This window comes from Rhinolophus ferrumequinum, chromosome 13 (assembly GCF_004115265.2).
Source record: "Rhinolophus ferrumequinum isolate MPI-CBG mRhiFer1 chromosome 13, mRhiFer1_v1.p, whole genome shotgun sequence".
NCBI lineage: Eukaryota > Metazoa > Chordata > Mammalia > Chiroptera > Rhinolophidae > Rhinolophus > Rhinolophus ferrumequinum.
In genome coordinates, this window is record NC_046296.1 from 33,803,393 (window position 1) to 33,827,139 (window position 23,747).

The following is a 23,747-nucleotide window of genomic DNA, read 5'->3' on the forward strand; positions in this document are numbered from 1 at the left end:
GGAATTATTCCTGGTTAAGACCTTTTCACCTCTGCCCCATATATTATTGGATTTCAGTTTCTATACCTCCACAAAGCTTTTTTTTCCATGTCTCTAGAAAACAGAGAAGTAGTTTTTGTCATAATGGTTTTCGTCTATTTTCATTAAAATACAGAGGATGCCAAAAACATTTTAAGAAAGGAAAACTGTATTAAAATTGTAATACTCAACATACACCGATACCAAAAGATGAACACAAGTCATGTTTGACGTCTGCAATTACAAAAGGTGCTCAGATTGCTTACTTCCAGCGTCCAGACACTTCTAATGATGGCGAACCACTGCTTGAGCAACGCTGACCAAAGTGTCCACTTGTACACATTTTTTTGTCACCCCCGGTATGTGTATATATGACTATGACCAGCTCAGAAATGAGGGTGCACTTGGCTATTTAAATGCATTCATGCCCCTTTACATTTGCTAATCACTCGCTCAAGCAGCAGCCCTATGGAGCGGGAAGTACATTATGTTTTACCTGAGAGTTGTTCATCCTGCACCCCCAGAACTCTGGGGCCCATTCAGTCCTCTCTACCGAGAGCCACACAAAAGAACCACACTGAAGTCTTTCATGGCCATTGTCTCTAGGAGCCATAAAGTATCACCACTGAAGTTACTTCCTGAGGATTGTGATGCCTGGTCCCTGTATAGGACACAGTGTGCCCAAGCTGGGACCCCAGGGTGACTGTTCTCTTAGTGCTTTCATGGCCACTGTTCCCCACAGCACAGGACACAGCCATATGCTCTTCCTGACCACACCTTCCTGCCCCAAACCCTTAATTTTTGTCTTAAGACTAAGTCACCAGGCTGCACTGTCCAGGGAATTTTACTTCATGGGGCTTTTTGTCTTTTCATGTCACTGTGCCTTATGCAGACCTTCCCTGGTCCACTCCAACAGGTAAAATGAGTTTTGACTCTCAGAAAGTAGGGATGGCATTTGGGTACTTCTCATCTTCTTCCTCCCAGTGCTCTGGGATCCTCATGTGATAGAATCCAGCAGGAGGTTGGTCCATGTGACTAGGCCGTCTGTGTTGGCTAATTTTTTATCACCAAGTTAGGCTCCTACCCTCCCATAGAAACTGGGAGATGGGGGCCCTAGCTTTCTTGATGATTACATTTCAAAGGGATGGTTTCCAGGTCCTTGAGAAAGACATCGCTGGGTTGTAGAGGATTTACATCTAAGAGGGGCAGAGAAATAATTTACCATTGCAAGTTTCTAAAGTAAGTGCTCTGAGAAAAGGGAGGTTAGGGGCCTGTAGTCAAGAAGAAGCCTGAGTAAAGTTTAGTCAAGCTGAGGGCACTGTGAGGCCATCTTGGTGAGTAGCCGACTTGGTGCAGCCTTGATATCATCACAAAAGGTTCTGATTTATTCCTCTCCTCACTCCCATCCTTCAAGGAGGCTCCGCTTTCCCAGTATCTACACAGCTCAGGGAGACTACGAATGTGTTTTCTATAGCAGGGGACAACAGAGTTCTGGCTTCTAGCAAATTTTGTCACACAATCGACCATGCTGTAAGGTGCTGTTCCAGATGTGATGGTAGTCTTCTTTGTGGGGGGTGGATACCTCATGTAATGCTTTGGGTACAAAGGGAGTTCAGAAACGATACCTTTTCAAGAAGATGCTAAACTGCGAGTTGGGGAGTCCATGTTTTTCTTTTCAGAGACTACTGTGTCGTTTTTCTGCTGCAACTTTATAAACACACTGGCACCAATGTTCCCGCTACACCCCCAGATCATTGACTCAGAGAGAATTTACTTCCTTAGAAGTCAACATGATGCTATTTCGGATAGGATAGGAGTTTAAAATGTATTGCAGTGTGTCGTCATTTGTTCTTATTGAATGGTGAAAGGTACATATAAGGGAACTGGTAACCTTTATTAGGCTGATAAATTTTTAGTTAATTATCTAAATTTTTAGATAATTTTTATTCTAAGTTCTAAGTAACAATCTTAAGTCCACAGGAGGAATATGACCAGAATTATTAACTCTGTTTAGATCAAGATATAATACAGAAACCTCTGTCCATTTAGGAACTGACTCTGTCATCTCTGCCTATCGAGTCATGTTCTGCAAACAAGGCCGTTTCTCGAGGACCTTAGTAAGGGACACGGCGTGTTGTTGTTCTGCTGGAGAGAAGTAACTTGACATTTTCGTTGCTAATAACTCCCTCACAGAGTGTATTGACACTTCAGTTTTGAACCAAATCAACAAATAATGAGCACCCATTCTGTGAGACTCACCCACACAGTTCTTGCTCGCAAAAGACTTAGGCTGTTGAGGAGCCAAGATGTAGACATGTGCACAGTGAAATAATGATAGACTACTTAAAGAAACGTCAAAATATCAACAGATTTCATCTTGAAGTTTGTGAGTAATTACAAAACCATCTCTGCAGACATTAATTACAACAGGAGGTGTGAGGAGGGGAAGAACATGTATAAAATGGACCTCACATTTTTTACCAAGCCTGCTTTGTCTTTCCCTCCATCTCTTTGCATAGGGTGTACATCCTTAAAAATTTTCCCGTGCTTATGCCTCTTAACTCTTAGCTGTTTTTGGATGCCCGCCTTTCACTGCAGGTAATAGATCCATTCTCTGTTTCCTAAATTCACCATCATATGTGACGCTCATTCTTCCACACCAGTGCTCCCCTCTGCTGGAATTCCTGTTTCAACTCTTCCCTCTTTTTTGTTCCCTCTACTTTGCTAACTTCTCTTAATTAAACTAAGCAATGAAGGACCCTCCACCTTTTGCTCTAGTCAGGCCCTCAAAGGATTGCATGATGCCCACCCACACTGGGGAGGGCCATCTGCTTTACTCAAGTCCACCAATTCAAATGCTAGTCTTTCTGGAAACACCCTCGCAGACACACCCAGGAAGAATATTTAACCAGATAGCCGGGCATGCCACAGCTCAGTCAAATTTACACATAAAATTCGCCGTCACAGGCAGCATCAGCATCTTATAGACATTGTTAGAAGTACAAATTCTTAGGCTCCACCTCAGACCTACTGAAGCCTCATCTCAGGAATCTGTGTGCTAACGTGCTCTCCAAGTGGTGCTAATGTACAAACATATTCGAAACACACTTCTTTGGAGGGCCCTGCTTTGTCCTCTCTCTGTAATGTCCTCGTTGATGGGGTACCTCCATCCTTGAACATGCTTCACACCCAAGCTCTAAAACTCTGCCCTGAGTCTGTTTCCAGAACCTGTGTGGGTCTCTTCCCCAGGTCCATCAAGGGAAAGTTGTTTGAGAGGGCTGTGAATGAAGCTTGGGCATGTGAAGGTGTCCACATACATGTGTGCCAGGCCCCTTGCTGGACAGCATGGAGCTGGAGGCAGAAGAGAAGGACAGTGAGCCGCAGGCTGGGGGTTGGTTATTTTCTGTTCTGCTACCATGTTTCCCTGAAAATAAGACCTAACCGGAAAATAAGACCTAACATGTTTTTCAAGATGAGATCCCCTGAACAATAAGCCCCAATGCGTCTTTTGGAGCAAACCTTAATATAAGACCTGGTCTTATTTTCAGGGAAACACAGTAGTTCTAAATTGGAACCTCCTTTCTGAGTCATTTTGAAGTTGTGTTTATTAACATAGCAGTACAGACCATATTTTTTATTTACCTGTTTGCTAGCTTGATTTATACGATTGAGATATTCAGATTTACGATGTAAAGACATCTATGTGTGCCCTCTACCCAGTCCTGCAAACGTTAAGGCAGATCCTGCTCTGAAGTTTTAATGCTGGGGTCATTTCAGTGACCCATAGGGCTAGAACTCCTTGGGAGCAAGCATTGGTTTTTTTGTAACCCTAACTCCATTGCCTAGTGCAGTGGCTGGCATAAGTGACTCAGCAGTTGTGTGTTGAGTGGTTTGGAGTGCCTTTACGAAGAAGGCTGGGGCTGTCAGGGGAAACCTTTTGTGGGAGAAGCTGGGCCCTGGTGGTGGTTCTTCAGCCAGAATCAGTGAGACAGCTGCAGACAGTGTCCTCATGCAGGCAACACCCTGCTATCATCACCTAAATTGTTGGAATTAGGGAAAATAAAGGGGGCATAGCATTGACATGATGTCATCTGGTGGAACTGATTTCTCAGACCAAACAAAGTGACATGAGCTTGAAGTCCAAGCAAGGTGGGAAAGAGAACAAAACGCCGTAGATTAATTAGAAATAATGAAAACAGCTGTCAAACTAGCCTGAAACCTTGGCTTACTACAATTAAGTGTTCAATACAAACTAATTAAATTAGCAGTTCCCAGGTGTTGGCTTTACAGATAGTATAAATTATGCATGGAGGCAGGAAGCTTTGTCTATACTGTTTTGGTGGTTCTTCTCATTTTATGGTTTGCTGTGTGGCCTTTGTGTCTGGTTTTATTGTAATGCCTCATGTCAGATGTATCACAAAGTAGTGGCATAATTGAACACTTGCACATTGGATGCTGAATATTTAAATAGGTTCACATTTTGATTTTTTTTCTCTCTCTTTGAAATTCTTCTTCAACTAACAAAGGTTGGATTCCCACAGATAGCCTCAAATCTTGTTGGCTCAATATATATCAGGGAATGTTGGAAAACAAAAGCTTTATAAATATAAGATGTATTATTAATGCTTGCTGCTGTGAAATGCTGACAATAAATAGGAGCTGATTGCATCCACTGCAATGTCTCAGTCAATTTTGATGGTTGGAGAAGAGCATAGATTTCCAAGCAGAGCGACAACAGGTTGTCTCGGTTTTTTTTTTTTTTGCTTTTCTTCTCAATGCCTAGCTGAGGCTCCATCCTTGTCTTATGTCAGTGCATTTCTTCGGACTGCTGTTCAATTGTCATTTTCAAAGGGACATCTGGCATTTGGAAGGTGCGCGAGGGGCGTCATTGATTTATTTTTTTTCTAGACATTTTAACTGACTTTCTTAATAAAATTGGTAGTTTGTAAGATTCAGCCTGCCAACCACGATTCATTAAGAGCCTACTTTGTGTGTGAGAATCTGGGTCAGGATGGGAGAAAACTGTAAAGTGGAATGAAGCCTGTCGGGTCCACAGAGTGTCTAGAGTCTTATGAGAAGCTAGGACATATATGAAATCACACTGAGTCACATGAGCTCGGGCCCAAGTGCCAATTATACTGTGCAAAGGAGGCAGTCATTTCAGAGTGGAATCACTTCCAGCTGAGGAGAAAGTGGTTGTCCAGGAGAAGTTTCCAGCTTCACTCTATTTCTTTGAGCAGTGCTTTTCACACTGTGTTGACCCTGAGTTACAGTAAGGAAAGTACTTTATATCACAACCATACACATTTATGAGTCAGTGAAATCACTGAAACCGAAGTTCACTAAACAATACTTAACCCTTACTGTGTGCTGTGCACTTTGGTCTATTCTGTTCTGTTCTATTCTATTCTAGTCTATTCTTCATAGTCTGTTCTATGAAATGCTCTATTTTATGGGAAATAGGGCAGGCTGCAGTCTCAATAAATGGTTCAATGCCCCACTAGTTAGTTACCATCCACAACTTGGACAACATTGCATTAGAGGCCTGACTTAAAATCCTGCAGTTCCTTCCCAGTGTGCCACCTCCCCTACTTTCCTTCCTATACCTCCTATAATAGGAAATTTATCAGTGTCTCTGCAGTGGAATCGCTAAGGGAAATTCTTGGTGTCATATGAGATAGGTATTCCTTCTCTAGCAATTTGGGGACTTAACTTCTCCCACTCCCTCCCCACCCCAGCAGGTCAGATTGGGGTTGCTTGTGTGGAGTACACAAGTAAGGGAGAACTGTGGAACCCCTTTTCCAAGCTGACCCATATCCAGTTAGTTGTTTCATGCCTTTTTGATCAGGTTCCAAATTGTTATTTGGGGGGCATAGTACCGTGTTTCCCCCAAAACAAGACCGGGTCTTATATTAAGTTTTGCTCCAAAAGACGCAGTAGGGCTTATGTTCAGAGGATGTCCTCCTGAAAAATCATGCTAGGGCTTATTTTCCGGTTAGGTCTTATTTTCAGGGAAACATGGTAGGAGGTCTGAAGAAATAGGTTTAGGATGTGGTAGGAAGATTTTAATAATATTCCCATGCCCACGAGGAACTTGTTCTGATTGAAGATTAGGGTGATTATTCCTAGAGTCACCTGAATATTAATCTATCTTCAGAAAACCTTATTCTGGACATACTTATGCGATGGTAGTTGTTTTTAGGATCTTACCAGATATTTGGCTGAAATAATGTTTCATGAAATGTTATCATGTGCTTATACCCTTAAACATTCACAGAAAGCCTCTTATATTCTGGGCCCTCTTCTTTGTTCTGAGTTATTATGACCTGACATCTTCAGAGTCCGGAGAGAGAGACAGACATGGAAAATCATTCCCATGAAAGCACTATGTAGAGGTTCGTATAAGCGACTGTGGGCCACAGAAGATGCAACCTCTGATTTCTTGGGGAGGTCAGGGCAGTTTCCTGAAGGAGGTAATATTAATATTATCAAGGAAGAGGCAGAGTTTGCTAAGCCAAGAGGTTTAACTTTCCAGGGGGGAGAGAACAGGACGTGAGAAGCATTGAAGATGTGAGAGAGCCCAGAGCTGCAAGAAACTTAGTGAGGATGGGAGAGACAAGAGAGAGGAGGCTGGAGAAACACACAGAGGGGAGATGACAAAGGGGCTGTTATGCCATGTTGAAGAGTGTGGGCTTTACCCACGGAAAACTGGGGAGGGATGCGTTTAAGGATTAGTAGTAGAGGAGTGATAACAGAATTCACATTTTGGAAAGATCGCTCTGGTAAATAATGTATTTCTAAGGAATTTACTTGCTGCGGCACGCAAAGGCCTCACATACTGACCACACACTTTTAGAGTGAAAACAGAGGATGTGAAATGGAGATCGGTGTTTCTCTAACTTGAATGTGCATCACTTGGAGGGCTTGTAAAAAAATACAGGTCGCTGGGACCCACCTACAGAGCTTCTGGATCAGTAGGTCTGGGGCAGGTTCTTGGAATTTGCCTTTCTAACAGGTTTCCGGGTGATGCTGATGCTGCTGGTCCAGGTACCACACTTTGCCTATTGAATACTGTGGTAGAAAAAATAACGGCCCCCGAAGATGTCCATGTCCTAGTTACCCCAGCACCTATGAATATGTTATGCTAAATTGCAAAGGGGAATTAAGGTTTTGAGTGGAATTAATTTATAATTAATAAATCAGTAAATTAAAGTTTCTGAAGAGCTAACCTTAAAGAAAGAGATTAGCTTGGATTATTCAGGTGGGCCCAATGTAATCACAAGGGTGCTTAAAACCAGATGCGAGAGGCGGAGGAAGAGAGTCGGAGGGCAGTGTAACTATAGCAGGTCCTGGAATGATGTGTCTTTCAGCGTTGGTTTGTTATGATGTTGATGGAATGCTGTAGGAGCTTTACTTTTGTTTATATCAGTGAGCCTCCGGTAAAATTGGCTTCCCTATATGTCATTTCACTTAAAGTCACAGAACCTATTGAGGATATTAAGTGAGGAGTTACCTGTACAGAAGAATGGACAAAGAGATGCAATGTAGCCGAATTTGAAGACGGAGAAAGGGGGCCCTGAGTCAAGGAATGTGAGCAGCCTGTTGGCGCTGGGAAAGGTAAGAAAATGGATTCTCCCTATAATCTCCAGAAGGAGCTCTCTGAAAGCAGGACCTGTGTCTTATTTTTAGTAGTAGCTCCAGCCCCTAGCACAAGCACCGACATTTAAGGAGCACGCAATAACTAGTTTAATTAATACTGTTAGGTGGCAGAGATTCTGGAGTTTGGATTGTCTTCGTGCAATTGCAGCTGGAGGTCACATGATATATGACCAAAATATTAGGTCGCTGCAAAATTGCGGTTTAAAAGGTTAAAAATAATTACAAAAACCGCAATTTCTTTTGCACCAACCTAATGCAATCCTAAGCCAGCTGATACCTTGATTACAGCCTAATAAAACACGAGTCAGACTTCTAACCTACAGAACTGTTAGATAATACAATTGTTTTGTTTTAAGCCACCATGTTCGTGGTAATGTATGATGCAGCAAAGGGAAACTAATACCTCTAGGTACTAGGTACATTGAGTACCGAGAGCCCAACACTGAAAACTGACTTGGTCACTGACCACCACTTTCCCTATTTGTTTGCACTCACTTCCAACTCAGGACCAACAGAGAAAGCCAAATGTGCATCCCAGACCAACCACATAAGATGTCCTGCCTCCAGCTTTCTCAGGCCAACATCCTTTAACCAGAACACACCTGAAGCCTTCCCTTTTTTTCACTCCCCTGCCTTTGAGTCACTGCCAATCACAGGTGATGGCGGTTGACTCTCTTGCTATAGCAAGCTTAGAATAAATAGCCTCTATTTGTTCTCATTTGGGTGATCTTCCTTGATTTCCATGAGAGTTCTCTGCTCTTTTTTCTTCTTCACTGATTATTCTAATGTAGTGGTTCTCAATGCAGGGGGATTTTGCCCCTCATGCCCTTTCCCTTCCAAACCCAGGCACATTTGGCACTGTCTGGAGGCAATTTGTGTTGTCACAAGTGAGGGATGCTACTGGCATCTAATGGGTAGAGATCATTGTAGGAATCTGTTAAATACCCTACAATGCACAGAATGCTCCTAACCCCAAAGGATCATTTGGACCCAAATGCAAATGGTGCTGAGGTTAAACAAATCTAATGATAGGAATTTCTGGCCCTCATGCCATCAGAGGTATATGTGGAGGTATCTTTTTATGTGAGTGGGACAGTAATACTAAAATAAGGCAGAGGTAGCTAGCATTCTGTCTATATTCACTCTGACTCGACTTGATCTTATAACAAAGATAATCCTTTCTTCTGCTTTCCAAAACAAAATGATCTCCCTTGACCTGAAAGAGCAGGAAAGTCTAGTGTTTCACTTTGTTCTTCTGCCTACCGTGTTTCCCCGAAAATAAGACCTAGCCAGACCATCAGCTCTAATGCATCTTTTGGAGCAAAAATTAATATAAGACCTGGTATTATAGTGTATTATATCATAAGACCCGGTCTTATATTAAAATAAGACCCAGTATTATATATTACATTATATTACTATAAGAATATATTATATTATATTACTATAAGAATATAGTAAAATAAGACCGGGTTTTATATTAATTTTTGATCCAAAAGACACATTAGAGCTGATGGTCCTGCTAGTTCTTATTTTCGGGGAAACACAGTGGTAACTCCTATAAATCCTAGAGATTTATAGTACATGTAAAAATATGCTAATATATTTCCATCTAATCTTTATGTATACACACGAGATATGACTATAACATGAAATTTCCAAGTATGAATTGTGGAAATGATCTCTTTATGTCATAGCTATATCATACACACAGACACATGCATACATTTATTTGTTTTTAGCTGGTTCAATTTGCAAAACTACTTCCCTAATTCTCTTCCTCCACCGATACCTCAGTCAAATGGGGTGTGTTTCGTTTGAGTTTTATATATCTGAGACACTCTCATCTCTGGATCTTCAGAGCTGATTTGGAATGCATGCTATCGAAGCCTCCACATTCCTCATGCATTTAAAACAGAGCTGTAGTTGGAGATTTCTTCCACTGATCAACCTCTAGCGTTTCGATTGACAAGCTCAGGAAGAAAGAGGTGAGGTAAGGTATTAGCTGGGGAGAGAGGCATTTTCAATCCTTTTGCTTTGACATTTTGCAGGCTAATTAATCAATTTCATTAAAAAGAGAATGTTGCCATGGTATCCTGAGGCATGTTTATACTGCCACATTAAGATTTCAGAGTATTTTTAATCTTTAATTACCTATTTCCATTTTTTAAATTTGAATTGGCAAAGGCCTTAAATTTTTTTTTTTTTGATTGGTTTTCTGTCAGTGTTTTCTGAGATTGAGGTACTAATTGAAATGGAGCTGCCTCTCTTCTTTGAGAAGAAATAAGATCACCTCTGGAGCCCTGGTTCTGTGCAAGATTTGATTAAAAGTTCCATGGAGGTCATTGTGTCAGCCTGCTCTCAATGCATGTGCTATGCTCAAGAAGTCACTAATTTATCACCAGAGACATGACCCAGAAGGAGTTTTATTTATAATATGTAATGTATACCTGCAAGGATTCTAAATATTTTCAGGAACATATTCAATTCTAGCTTTTTCTTTCTCTGTAGTATCACAAAAATGTTTAGTGTCAATGATAAAACAGGTGACTTATGCCCTGGATGGTAGTTTTCTGGGAGTGTCAAGAGAATTAAAAATGCCCAGTTTCATTTAAAGAACATGTTTTAACTACTTGAAGTAACAAGTAACACTGATTATTTAAAGAGCCCTTTCTGGCATGCTTCCTAACTCCTAGTCGTTAAAGGGATGAGTGAAGATATGAAAAGAGAAAGTGCAAGGTAGCTTTTGAATTAGATCAGACTGAAATCTTTCGTATTGAAGTAGACCAGGAATAACATAATAAAAACAAGTCAGACAGAAACACTCTCCTGCATTTTATGAAGGATGTGAAAATATGTGCTGTAATTCTTTTCCTTTTCTTTCTTTGGATTTACTATAAGTGTCTGTGCTTAGGGGGATTTGGAAACTTATTAAAAAAGAAAAAATGAATACATGGAAAATATAAATGTGTCTGTCATTTATAAGGGGCCGTCTAGCTAGTGTGTCCTCCCTCTGGGTCTCCTTTATGCATTGTTATTAATGTTTAATTTGTGGCTTAAATCGTAACGCTCATTTATAAGGTGTGCCCATTTATAAGATATATATTACTGAAGCTGACACCTTAGGTTTTTCATGGAGCTCAGCACTGTTAAGTGGTGCTCCTGCAAAAACCCACTTCTTCAAGGACAAAGGTAGTGTCCCAGCAATGCTATCTACAGAAAACATCTCAGAAATAGAGTACCTTTCAGTACAGAAACCTTATACACCACCACTAGGAATTCTTATTTCTATTTGCAGCCTGGCTTGTGAGCTGCTTTGTGACTTGTGCTGGTCTCTCTCAGGCTTGACATGCCTCTGTCCTCTTAGGTTCCACATGCGAACCACAATTACAATTGCCTGATAGCACTACTGATTAGCCAGTCTAGGTGACTGAAAGTTCAGCACTGCAGTATAAAAAGTGCTGTATTTTCAGCTATATCTTGTATTAAAAAAAAAAAAATCACACACTGCCTAAAGTATTAAGAAGTTGTCAACACTTATCTTGGTGGAATATTTTAAGTATGATTGCTGAGCTATTAGAACTTGAGTAAGGTGAAAGTATTATTATAAATTAGACTTTTGGCCCAGAGGATTAATCTAGGTAAAATCTACATCGTCTAGTATTGTATTTTGGTCATATAAGCATCTGACCTTCAGCTGCAATTGCACGAAGACAATCCAAACTCCAGAACCTCTGCAACCTAACAATATGAATTAAACTAGTATTTATTGTCTCTTAAATGTCAGTGCTTATGCTAGGGGCTGGAGATCCTACTAAGGGAAGTAACTAAGTTTCAGTGTGCATATAATTAGGGTATTTTGACTTTGGTTTGGAGTCAAGGTTTACTGCAAATCTATTCCTTTTGCAATTCGCAATAGGAAGTTCTCCCAGGAACTGAATACTTAGTTCCTTCCCAGTTGTTTTCAGAACACATTGGTGGGATAATTTAGCACAGCCTTGGGGAATCCAGTTTCTAGATAAATTGATATCTGCGTGATATCCTGTAGGGCATGTTGATGTTAGTGATGAAGGGATTGGGGTCTGAGGGAGAAAGGGTATGGAGACAAAGGCTGAGTGGGGAGACAGTCCGGGAGATATGTGGCTGGCTTGTGGGGAGCGGAGCTCAGATTGTGCATTTGTCATAATGGGAAAGTAACATGAGGTTAAGAATCATCTGTTTATTGATTTCCATAGGCAGAGACTTTCCCTGGAGTGTCTCAAATGCATGTGCTGTGCATGAATGCTGGATTTGGATTAGTGAGCTGAAAGATGCAGAGCGGCACACTCGGCCGGGTGAGTCTCTATGGATTGTGCACGGGGGAGGAACCATGAGCATTGTTCATTTCAGGAGGTAGGAGGCATGGTGGGTGTTTGGCAAGGTTGGCAGGCTGGCTCTGAAGCCAGGTTTCGCCGTGGCTGAATGCCCTTCCATGGAAGTCATTTTGTTAAGTCTCTCTGCATAAGATCTAGGTCTGTTAAACATCATCACATAATCCCAGTTCCACTGCTCACTTTCAAAGCAATTAGAAGTCTTAAGCTGAAGGTGTACTAGATAAGCCATAAATACACCAGAAGGTCAGCTTTCATCGTACTTTAGAGGAAGATGTATATGAGAATGTGTGATGAGGACTCAGGGAGCTAGGCAAACTGACAAAACAGTTTACCCTCATTTTCATAGTTCATAGGAAGTCTATTCAGAGAAGGCAGTGATATCTTTTTCCCTTGAGAATTACGTTTTACATTCCCATAAAGAAAAATGATGCTGAGCTTGTGTGTGGTGATGTATCTACCCTGATGTTGTGTGTAGGCGTTCACCCCAGGCCCTGGGCAGTGTCCCAGAGTTAGTATGCTGGCCTCTGGCTGGGAGTCAGCATTTTCTGGGTACAGAGCCCTGTCGTGGGAGTGATGATGAGGACAGAAGACGCAGTATTTCCTTGAGGGCAGGGACCTTCTCCCTAGGAGAGACAGCAATGCTGAATGAGACAGCGCTGGCTGGCTAGTAGCCAGAAATTGGGGTTTTTGTTTCAGCCCAGGTACAGTTATTTGATGGGTTGTCATTAATCTCCATGCCTCAGTTTCCTTCTCCTCTTATCATTAAATACAGCCAGTCTTATCTGCCTGACCCTCATTACAGAACTATTATAAGTTCCAATGGGATGATTTAAAGTGTGGTAAAAAAAAAAATGTAAGTAGAATTAGCACATGTAAACACACCTCATTCATATATTGTGGCATGAAGGGCTCTGTCAATTAGTTTTACAGATAATTGAACATTATAGCTTTAATTCAAGCATTTAAAAATTACCACCCTTTAATAAAAAAAACCTTTCAAAATGCATGACACTTTTCATGGCCATTAAAACTCAGGTGACAGTAAACATGATACTCTCAATGAGTTGGAAAATTGTTTTTCTGTGAAGACCCAGATAGTATTTTATGCCTTGCAGGACATATGGTCTCTGTCATAACTACTCAGCTCTGCCATTGTAGCATGAAAATGGCTATGGGTGGGGTGGGGGGAGGCTTGCTCTTCCCAAGTATGTCATGGACCAATACTTTTGTAAACTATAATAAAAACAAATTAGAAAAAGTACCAGAGACACTTTAACTGAGTGTGGCTGTGTTCCAATAAAACTTTATTTACAGATACAGGCAGTCAGTTGAATTTGGCTCCTATGGGCTATAGTAGTTTGCTAACTTCTGGCCTATCCAAACTTCAAGGGGGTGGGGAAATGTAATCAAACCATTTTCCCTGGAGAAGGAGACCTGGTGTGTTTGTGAAGAAACATGTTTAGCTGTTTGAGTGCAAGCATGGGATAGGCAGGTGGTTGAGTTTAGTCAGGTTTGGAGTTTTTGCAGGTAATTGTAATGAATGGAGAATAAAGGACGGGAGTAAGGGAACTGATGATGATTTAAAGGGGGTGATTATTAGACCCTAAGCCAGGTAATCAAAAGAGTGAGGAAGTCAGGGGTGAGAGTGGTGACCATCGTTGGGACAGAGGATTGGAGGTTTTGATGAAGCCAAGAAATCTTGAAATGGGAATAATTGAGCGCACAAGAAGGATAGAAGATGATGGTCAGTAGGTAGAAACTTGAAATTTCTGGAAGTGGTTCAGCTATTCTAGGATTGTGGGGATAGAGGTGAAAGAAAAAGGAAAAGCTTATTAGAGGTGAGGAAATCGAGGAACAGAGAAGCCAAAATGTTGAGTGGCTTATCCATGGAGATATTGAAGGCATCAAGAACAATATAGAAGTAAAGAGGAAAGTAGGTGCCAAATTCATTGGTAGATAAAGGGGGGTTCCTGAGAGGTCCGAGGGGATAGTGAGAAAGTCTGGATTTAAGGACGTCAAGTCTGTTGGAGTGAAGGAAGAAAGATGACAAATAGTCTGGAAGGAGATCTGCACTGGCAAACACTGCTTATATACGCACGGATTCCATTAGTGCTGCTTCCTGGGTGCACAAACTACATTTCTTAGCCTTTTCTGTGATTAAGTTTGGTCAGGTGATACAGTTCTAGTCAACAGAAGGAGGATAGACGTGATGCTCAGTATTTCCAAGCCTTCCCATAAAAACCTTCCATGTGCCGTGCTCCATTCTCTCTCTTCTCCTGTCTGCTCGATGGATACATAGGATCCTTAGAGGACTCCCAGGGTCCAGGGAATGATGAGTCACTAAATGGAAGGATCCTGTGTTCTTGAATGTTTGCTGCTTTTGACCAGTAGGTTGGACTTTACATGAGCAAGAAAGAAACTTCTGGTAAGTCCCTAGCATTACTTACTCTAATACACATACCCTAACCCTAGGCTCTGAGGTACATGGAGTTTGAGGGAATAAAAAAAAAAAATTGAAGCAAATAACAACCCAAAACCTTAAGAGGGCTGCACGGAAAGTGGTACCGTGTTTCCCCGAAAATAAGACCGGGTCTTATCTTAATTTTTGTTCCACAAGATGCATTAGAGCTGATGGTCCGGCTAGTGTCATATTTTTGGAGAAACACGGTATCATCCAGGGACAACCAGATGTCTGATTATGATAATGTCAATGCTAACAATGTTATTGATACTAACAACAGCAGCAATAATAATACCACCATAACCTATCTGGTGTCAAGGGCTTATTAGGGTATGAGACCCCTTTCTTAGGCACTGGGAATGCAGTTAGAAATCATTATGGCTTTTTGGGTGTTGAATCTATTGAGCTCATTGCCTTTGAAAACCCAGGCATTCTTCACATGGACTGTTCTTTCCCCTGGTCTCTTTCATCTTCCCCTTTCTCATTGGGATTTTCAGATCCCAGATGAAGAACCAATCATTATTCTACCTGCTCCCTTAATTTCCTTGGAGATCACGGGAGTTGGCATTTTTTACCTGTTATTCTCTTCATAATCTCCTTAAGCTTCAGTTTCCTCACTTGTAAGATATGAATAATAACAAACAACAACTTAAAGGGCTCATATGAGGATTAAATAAAATGATGCTTGTGCATAAGTCACTTAGCACTTAGTGTTTGGCACATAGTAAGCCCTCAATGAATGTTAACTATTGTTGTTGGTTGTTCAAGGATCTAATTTATCCAAGCCAAGGAAAGGAAGTTATTTAGAGCAATCATTCTTGAAGTGTGGTCCCAAGATCAGCATCAGTACAGAAATTCTTGGGGCCCACCCCAGTCCTACTGAATCAGAAACTCTGGACGTGGGGCCCAGTAATCTGTGTTTTAAAAAGCCCTCCAGTTGGTGTTGATGCACACTGAAGATTGAAAACCATTTCTTACTCATTTTAGCAATGTTTATTATTTTATTTTATTTTTTGACATTCAATATTATTTTATATTAATTTCAGATGAACAGCATAGTGGTTAGAAATTTATATAATTTATGAAGTGATCCCCTTGACTAGTACCTACATGGCATTGCACATAGTTATTACTATATTATTTGTTCTATTCGCTGTGCTTTACTTTACATCCTCATGACTATTTTATAACTACCAATTTATATTTCTTATTACCTTCACCTTTTTTACTCTGCCCAATCCCCTCCCATCTATCATCCCAATAGATCTAGTCCCTGTCTGACACCATACCTAGTTATTACAATATGATTGACTATATTCCTTATGTTATACCCTACATCCCTATGACTACTGTGTAACAACCAATTTGTGCTTCTTAATCCCTTCCCCTTTTTTATCCACTCCCAACTCCTCTCCCATCTGGCAACCATCAAAATGTTCTCTGCATCTATGAGTTTGTTTCTGTTTTGTTTGTTTATTTTATTCTATAGATTCCACTTATAAGTGAAATCATTTGACATTTGTCTTTAGCCCTCAACGTACTACACTAAACACAATGCCCTCTAGGTCCATCCATGTTGTTGAAGATAGCAAGATTTCATTTTTTTAATGGCTGAGTAATATTCCATTGTATATCTGTATCACCTCTTCTTTATCCATTCATCCATTCAGGAACACCCAGGTTGCTTTCATATTTTGGCTTTGTAAATAACACTGAAATGAACATATGGATGAGCACGAAGTAGAGTTTTGGGTTTCTTCAGATAAATACCCAGGAGTGGGATTACTAGGACGTTCTCTGTCTCTAGTTATAGTCTTTGTATTAAAGCCTATTTTGTCTGGTATAAATACTGCTACCCCAGCTTTTTAGTTTCCATTTTCATAAAATATCTTTTTCTATCCCTTTCAGTCTGTATGTGTATTTTGATCTGAAGTGAGTCTCTTGTAGGCAGTATGTAAGGGGTTTGTTTTCTTATCCCTATTTTATTTAGCCCCCCTATTTTTTGATTGGACCATTTAATTCATTTACATTTAAAGTAATTTTTGATAAGTATGTAGTTATTGCCATTTTTGATTTTTTTTTTTTTTTTTTTTTTTTTTTGGTCTTAAAGAAATCCCTCTAAGATTGCTTGTTATACTTGTTTGGTGGTGATGAACTTCCTTAGTTTTTTTCTTGTCTGGGAAGCTCTTTATCTGCCCTTTGATTCTAAATGATAGCTTTGCTGGGTAGAGTAATCTTGATTGTAGGTCCTTGTTTTTTATCACCTTGAATATTTTCTGCTAATCCTGTCTGGCTTGCAAAATTTCTGTTGAGAAGTCAGCTGACAGTCTTATGGGAGCTCCCTTGTGTCTAACTGCTTTTCTCTTACTGCTTTTAAGATTGTCTTTAACCTTTGGCATTTTAATTATGATGTGTCTTGGTGTTGGCCTCTTTGGGTTTATCTTGTTTGGGACTCTCTGTGCTTTCTGGGCTTGTATATCTGTTTTCTTCATTAGGTTAGGGAAGTTTTTCATCATTATTTCTTCAAATAGGTTTTCAATTCCTTGCTCTCTGTCTCCTCCTTCTGGTACTCCTATAATGCAAATGTTGGTATACTTGATATTGTCCAAAAGGCCCCTTAAACTCTCATTTTTTTGGATTCTTTTTTCTGTTCTCATTTGATGTTTTATGCTACCTTATCTTCTAAATTGCTGATTCAATCCTCTGCTTCATCTAATCAACTGTTGATTCCCTCTAATGTATTCCTAATTTCTGTTACTGTATTCTTTATTTCTGACTGGTTCTTTATGTTTTCTACCTCCATTTTTATGTTTCCTGCCTCTTTGTTGACGTTCTCCCTGAGATCATCGACCATCCTTAAAACCAGAGTTTTGAACTCTGCATCTGGTAATTTGCTTGTCTCCATTTTGTTTTGTTCTTTTTCTGTAGCTTTGTTCTGTTCTTTCATTTTGGCATGTTTGTCTCCCCAGTTTGGCTGCCTCCCTGTCTTTATTTCTACGTTAGTTAGGGCTTCTATATCTCCCAGGCTTAATAAAGTGGCCTTATGTACTTGGTGTGCTGTGGGGCTCAGAGGCACAGTCTTCCTGGTCACCTGAGCTGTACATTCCAGGTATGTCCCTTGTATGGATTGTGTGTGCCCTCCTCTTGTATTTGAGCCTTGGTTGTAGTTGAGCCCTCGTTGCAATTTGCACATCAGTGGGAGGAATTGACCTTCAGGCTCATTGGTTGTGAAGAATGGCCATGACGACAGTAGAGGAGCTGTGGTACCAGGGCCGATGCTACAGAGCAGGATCTGCCTCAGCAGGGCTCTGGTGCCTTCCCAGTTTGCCCCTTGGGTGTGTTTCCTGGATGTGGCTGGGTAATGCTCCAGTGAGTAAGTCTGTGTAAGTTTGTACTCGGTCCCTTTAAGAGGAGTGCCTAGGACTCCAGCCACCCTCTGTCTTACTCAGCCATAGTCTCTGCTGCTTTTCATAACCAGAAATTATGGGGACTTCTCTTCCTGACACTGGAACCCTGGGCTGAGGAGGCACTGGGATCCCTTGCTGCTTTGGGGGGGGGCCCTCCGTAGCTGAGATATCCCTCCTGAGTTTTAATGGTCACATGTATGTCTGTGGGACCAGCCCATTCTATGTCTGTGCCTCTCCTACCAGTGGCTTCTTCTGTATACCTTTAGTTGTAGGGCTTCGGTTCAGCAAGATTTTAGGTGCTTCTCAATGATGGTTGTTTTGTAGATTAGTTGTAATTTTGATGTGGTCATGAGAGAAGGTAAGCACAGCATTTACCTACTCTGCCATCTTGACCAGAACTCTAGCAATGTTTATTCTTTTCATTCTGGAAAAAAAAAAAATCTTCTAAGGAGAGTCAATTTATTTTCTTAAGAATAAAAGCAGAGAAAATCCTCCAAACCATTAAACATTACTGTCTTCAACTGCCAGCAGGAAAGTGTCAGAGTGTCAGAGAGAGAATCTGACCCAGGTGCTTCCACCACACACCAACCCCCAGGGTCTGCCTTGTTTTTGCTGAGACAACAGAATGTATTTAACAGGCCAGTGACCTTGCAGTCTAAATGCCAGTAATGCCAGGGGGCTGGTGGCTTTATAGCTATAAAAGAAACTACAAAGGGAACAGTCAGATGGAATTATTTTGCTGTTTTGAGTGGAGATACTGGTTTAAAAGCAGCTTTGCTTTTGGAACCATCCTCTTAAATTTCTTGGTGGATGGCTTGTCTGTGACTTTTGAATTGCTGCTCCCATTGGTGCTGTCCTCTGCCTTTGGGCTTGATTAGATCTTGAGGAATTTCTTTTTTTAGATCCCCAAATATTTGCTGGTCAGTCTGAATTCTATTGGTCTTATCATCCTGTTTTTCCATTTTCCTACCTTTCTTTGTGCCTTGGTGCATATTGGAGCTGGGAAAGGAGGAGCCTTCAAGACTGACCCTCTTGTACCACAGGAGGGGTAACTGATGCCCTGATATGTGACATGACTCACTCAACACCACACTGTTGCTCTCATTTCCAGGGTCAGAAGGCTGTCTTCTCCTATCCTCTCCCTTCATCTTTTCTAAATTGACTTTTCCTTCACAGACTTTTTATTTATTTATTTACTTATTTATTTATATAAATTTTATTGGGGAATATTGGGGAACAGTGTGTTTCTCCAGGGCCCATAAGCTCCAAGTTGTCCTTCAATCTAGTTGTGGAGGGCGCAGCTCAGCTCCTAGTCCAGTCGCGTTTTCAATCTTTAGTTGCAGGGGGTGCAGCCCACCATCCCATGCAGGAATTGAACTGGCAACTTTGTTGTTGAGAACTTGTGCTCTAACCACCTGAGCCATCCGGCCATCCCTCCGGAAGCTAAGCGGCAGCTTGTTGTGTTCAGTCTAGTTGTGGAGGGTGCAGCTCACTGGCCCATGTGGGAATAGAACCAGCAACCCTGTTGTTCAGAGCTCGCACTCTAACCAATTGAGCCATCTGGCTGCCAATACACACTATGCTTTATTTTAGCATAGATATTCCTCTTTGGAAGTGGGTTTGTTTTGGTGAGTAACGATTTTTCTTCTGTAAGTTTCAAAATGACAATTTTGAATCCATTGATTTTGGTGGTGGCAAGAATTTCTGTGTTTTTAGTACTGTGTAGCTGCACTCACACAGTTAATGTGTTGAAGTTCATACATTTAGGTTTCATGGCAAACATTTTCTTTAGAGTTGGGTTACTTCCTTTTTTTAGAGTTATAATTAGTTCAGGTGAGGTGGCATCGCTGCTAGGGAAGAACTGGGAGCTCCAGTGGATTTTCTGACATCCAGAGGCATTTGGTGTGGGCCTCAGGGGGCAGGCCTGGTCTACTGGGCCATCCAGCTGTAGAGCATTCTCAATTAGCAAATATGAATGCCAGCTCTAGCATCTCAAAGACGGCCCCTAGAGCCAGCTCTGGAACCAGGGCAGGCAGGGGGGTCTCTGACTTCCTTTGACAGAATCTTCTTATCTCTAATCTGTGTTCTTTTTCCAATATCTCATCCCAGTTTTAACTGGTTAACTGAAAAGTTCAGGACAGAGTTGCTATAGACTGAATGTTTGTGTCCCCCCAAAATTCATATGTTGAAACCTAATCCCCAATGTAATGGTATTTGGAGGTAAGGTCTTTGGAAGGTGATTAGGTCATAAGGGCATAGCCCTCATTAATGGGATTAGTGCCCTCATAAGAAACATGAGAGAGATCCAGCCATGTGAGGACACAGTGAGAAGATCGTCTATGAACCAGAAAGTGGGCCCTCACCAGATACCAAATCGGCCAGTATCTTGATCTTTAGACTTCCTAGCTTTTATTACGTTGGTGCAAAAGTGATTGCTGTTTTTGCAATTATTTTTAACCTTTAAAAATGCAATTAGTTTTGCACCAACCTAATAGAACTGTGAAAATAAATTACTGTGGTTTATAAGCCACCCAGTTTATGATATTCTGTTACAGTAGCCTAAACAGACTAAGACAGAGTAATCTCAAAATCTATGTGTATTTTTAATTAAGTAAGCTCTTTAAAATTGCACACAAATGAATGAAGTTCTAATGGTAAAATGACAGGCATGATGTTTGAAATTATTCCAAGATGGTCTCAGGTATATGTGCTAAATAGGTGGTCTCCAGCATCAAGGATATATACCCTTGTTGTTCACCTGGTTCCTCTGTGAGAAAGAGGGCTTTAAGTTGTCAGGGACAGGCAACATTTATATAGGCCTTATAAGGACACCAAACCAATACACGTGCAGTGTAAATTCTGGTATGTGTGAATGGGTTAGAGATACTTTGTATTGGGTGGTGAATGTTAGAATTAAAAACCGTTTAAAGAAAAAGACAAAAGAAGAGAAAGATGGAGTAAGAAGGAGGAAAAGAGAATAACTTCTAAAATTCAGTGGCAAAAAACCCCAGATAATCTGATTTAAAAATGGGCTAAGAACTTGGATAGACATTTCTCTGAAGAAGACATACTGATGGCCAGCAGGTGTATGAAAATATGCTCAGAGTCATTAATCATCAAGGAATTATAGGTCAAAACCACAATGAGACACCACCTCATACTTGTCAGTTATTATAAAAGAAACAAAATACAAGTGTTGGTAAGGATGTAGAGAAATAGGAACCCTTGCACACACACTGTTGGTGGGAATGCAGAATTGTGCAGCTGCTATGGAAAACAGTATGGAGGTTCATTAAAAATGGAACTATCATATGATTTAGCAATCCCACTTCTGGATATTTATCCAGAAAGGTTGAAATCAGGATCTCAAAGAGGCAGGATGTGGAAACTACCTAAATGTCCATTGACAGATGAATAGATAAAGAAAATGTGGCATATATGTACAATGAAGTACTTTTTAGCCTTAAAAAAAAGGAGATTTTACAAGTTGTGACAAAATGGATGAAACTTGAGGACATTATGCTAAGTGAAATATTCGTAAGCCAGTCACAAAAAGACAAATACTGCATGATCTCACTTATAATGAGGCATCTAAAATAGCCTAATTCTCAGAATCTAATAGTGGAATGTTGGTTGCCAGGGGCTGAGGGAGGGGGAAATTAGGAGTTATTAATCAATGGACATGAAGTTTTAGTTAAGCAAATGAATAAGTTCTAGAGATCTGCTGTACATTGTATCTATCTGTAGTCAACAATACTGTGTTGTACACTCAATGAGATCTACCCTTTTAAAAAAATTTTAAAGTATTCTTACCACAATAAAATAAAATTTAAAAAGCTAAATTGAAAATACAATTTAAAAAGCATATGCTGCCCTCAAAGCTTAACAAAAAAGAGTACATATAAGTTCATTTATATAAAATTCTAGAAAATGCATATTAGTCTCCAGTGACTGGAAGAGGATAATTTTTTGCCTAGAAGGGGGCAAAGAGGAAAGGAGGGGTTCCCAAGAGCCTGAGGCCACTTTTGGGTGGGGTGGATGTGTTCATTATCTTGATTATGGTGATGGTTTCATGATCTGTGCATATATCAAAACATTAAATTGCGTATTTTATATATGTACATGTTATAGAATGTCAGTTATATCTTAAAGTTCTAAAGAAAAGTATACACTATCTTAATTGGGTGACTGAATCTAGTAAAGAACATTTGTTCCAATGACAACCACATCCCTACATGTAGGCAATTCCTTTATTCTCTAGATACCACTTGTCTGTGATAGAGACAGATGAAAAGTGAGACAAAGTCTATTAGGTTTTGTATTTTTGCTCTGCCATCCCTCTACTTCTCCTTTCTCGATCCTTTCTCCTCCCTCCTCTTTCCTCTTCCCACCCCTGCCCCAAAGTCACCAGAATGTGAAAGGCTACATCTGTTTCTGCAAAACATATTTTGCAGTGCAATTAAGCATTCCTCACCTTAGCTCCCCAGGAAGCTGGAGACTTGTGCATAATGGATGGTGCCCAAATCCCTGGCCCAGGTGTGTGGAGGCTGAATACACATCCATGTGGGCGGGAGGAAGCGACTTCCTGGTGCACACCATGAGGCTGCCCCTCCCGACTTGGGCCTCTTCAGAACTCAGAGCAGCTGCTGCCCTCCAGGTGACCGCCATGTCCTGCCATTGTTCACCTGCTCAGGCCAGCTGACAAATGGAGTTGGCACATTGCAGACTGAATAAATGGTTCTGTAGCCATTTCTGGCTTCAGGCTGAGGGAAGAGACGTATAAGTTCTATGACCTGACAGGATTCTTTGAGGCCTGCGAGAAAAACTGTTTAGAATTCATATCCATGTTCCTTTTAGCTCCTTTCAGAAAGCTGGAATGGCTCCTAGACATTTTCTGATATATGGTATCCATTTCCCAGTATGGGTAAAACAATTAATTGGAGTATCCAAATCCTTTGCAAATAATTATTTAGTTTCTGTCATTTTCTGTTAAAAAATAATGTGTATGTGTCTATAATCTATAGGAATACTTAAGCATATCAGCAGAAATAAGTAGTGGTTAAAAAGTAATGCATTAATTAGTTCAGTTTGATCATTCTGTAGCTTTTTAGAATGAATTGCTCATAAAATAGGGATATTATTAAAATTTTGGATGTCATATCCACAGTGAACATTTTGAAACTACTGTGTCCTCCTCTGACTGGTTTATCTCAACATTATTCCATCTGAGACCTCAATTTGTTCTCTAATGAATACCTCTGTAAGAGGAAAAATTATATAGACTAACTCTTTTTGTACCCTTCCAGCTTAATTGTACAACTATATTGTTACAAATGGACTGAAACAGCCTATTTCAGTTTTTTTCCCCTCCATAACCAGCTCTGAATAGATGAACAGAAATAGCTCTCTTCATGTCAGAAACTTTAATTAAACCATTCTGAAAATAAGCATGTGGAAGTAATGGCAGGACCTTAATTTAATCACATTTCCTGCTCAACTGTTCCTGTTGCTTACTTGAAGGGTTGGAGGTTCGGCTTAGCTATGCCCCTGCTCTTGCAGGCACGGCTGGGGGAAGTCTTGGGGATTCAGAGGATCGTGACCTTTGATCGTTTGGACTGCCATATTAAATTAAAATCATAGTTAGAAGAAGGCATATGGCTTACGGAATGTTCTAAGAGATATTCATGTGAAGGGGTCACACGAAACTAATCCCTATTTACATACACATCTCATAAATATTTTATTTTATTTCATTTTATAATTTAATGAAAATTTACAGCATCATATATTTGCCAGGGACTGCTCTAAGTACGTATAAATATTTACTCC